We start from the raw sequence: 2,202 nt of genomic DNA on the forward strand, positions 1-2,202 counted from the left end.
TTTTTTTTTTTTTTTTTTTTGAAACTGCATGCTTTTATTGACTTTGGTAGGATTATTGGCCCCAAGTCATGGTGAGTTGTTTGTATGGACCTGGGATTTAATCTCCTAGGGGAAGTCTCCTTTTCAGTTCCTTTCCCTTTTCCTGCACTACAAATTTCTTCTTGCATTAGGCATTCCTACCTGCTGTGAAATGTCTTGTCCACCCACAGCTACATCTGATGACACAGAAGACATTGTGTGTTCTCCTGTGCCTGAGAGGCTCTACAGAAAGGTGGAGTGACAGCAGGATGACTGCAGATGATGAAATAAAGATAAGGTATGGTTATCAAGATGCATAGCTAGCAAATTATTTCAGTAGGTTGGGTTTAAATATTTTTTTCTTTTGAGCTTTATTGCAGTCACCGACCTTTTGATTCATGATGAAAAATAATATATATATATAGTCAATTACGGTTCATTGCTTCATTATTTTAGTAATTTTGTTTAGCTTTCTACTTGAATCAGCACAGCACAAGGATAGAGTCATCATTATATATCATATAATGATATATAATTCATATATATCATTATATATATACATATATATCATTATATAGAATAATATATAATATCATTTGGAATAGAGGGCTGGGAAAATACCTCTACCAAAGAACTAGTAGGTTGGGAAGAAATATATTGTATTGGCTATGATCAGTTACGCCCAAAGCGTGAAGGAAGTAAATGCTATCCATGTCTTCTGGCAATGTTGTGCCCTCAGCTGCTGTTACAGTTTCAAAATAATCCTCATCTGGGTGGAAGAAAACTACTTCTGCTTTTCCTTGGAGTGGCTGTTGTCCTCTTGTTCCTCTGTGTGATGTGCACCACGGAGGAAGGAACTAAAGGAACTTACTGCAGATGTTTTTCCATCTTACCAAGTCCAAAATTCACTTTCAGAGCAGCCCTGTATAGTCACAAAGCTGTACCTGGTTAAAAGATTCTTGTGACATTGTTATTAGAAATTGCTGCAGCAACAACTTGCCAAATGAACCGTTAAAAGCAAACCAGGGTCAGTGAACCACAAGAAAATTCATTACAGGCTGCTTGGGGCAACACATGGTCTTTGAAGGTCTTTCTCATTTTAACCATTCATCTCTTCCAGTATCTGTGACAGAGCCCTCCACCTCTCTTTTGATCTCACTTGCATGTAAAGAGCCATTTCAAAATGGCAAATTCCTCTTAGTGACAAGCTCCTTTGGTGGAATCAGACAAGTCTACTGACATGCAGAAACGGGACTTAGAGGGGAAAACCACCTTTTTACTATTAAAGAAAAGGGTATGTTCTTTCTGCTTTGGGAACTCTTGAGTCTTTTTGGCTCTTGCTCTCCCCCGTGAACTCTGAGTACCTCCTTTGAGGCTGAAGTTTCAGAGGTGCTAAAGCATTTTCTCTTCAGCTGATGAGAAAGGAGGTCCAGAACTGATTCCTGTCAATAGAGGAGCCACAGTTGGAGCCCACTGTGTGAAATACCAGCAGTAGCTTGCCTGTGCCCCAGAGCCTGTGCCAACACTGCCATCTAGCTTCTGCTTTTGCTTCACTGCAGTTGCTCACGTTCGTGTGTTACACAGCTTTATTGCCCCTGATGGTGAGTCACGGTCCTGTGACATTGACTTCTGCTCAAGTACATGGGTTCATTCCCACAAAAACGTTTGAAGCGGTCGCAGCAGGGCTGAGTGATGGCAGACGGCTGCAGCAAACAGTAGAGGAGACCTGAAGTGTCCGTGCGGCAAGAAACTCCCAGCCTGTATTTGCAGAGAGGGAACTGAAACTCGTCTGTCCAAATTGTTACAGGATTTTTGGCAGCACCACAACTCAGGCAAACCCATCTTAAGTCTGTTGAGTGTTTCCAGTCACAAAGCACTGATAGTGTCCTCAGACATGGTACTCTGACAGGTCACCTTCCTTTGGGCTCAATGCTGTCTTCTGCTCTCCTGCGCCTCTCTCCTACCCTTATCCGTCTGTGTCTCATACTATGCATAAATCTTTTTTTCGTCTTTCACCACAAAATTTGTAGCTTTGGCTTCTTGGTCTGTGATGACCTGGGAGCTACTTGTAGTCCTAAGTACTGTCTTTAGGTTTTTATGCATCTTGGTTGGAAAAGACCTTGAAGCTCTTCCAGTCCAACCATGAGCCTCCCCCTGACCCTTCCCAACTCCCCCAGATCCCTC

Source organism: Athene cunicularia, unplaced genomic scaffold, assembly GCF_003259725.1.
Source record: "Athene cunicularia isolate RWA unplaced genomic scaffold, athCun1 SCF_26, whole genome shotgun sequence".
Taxonomy (NCBI): domain Eukaryota; kingdom Metazoa; phylum Chordata; class Aves; order Strigiformes; family Strigidae; genus Athene; species Athene cunicularia.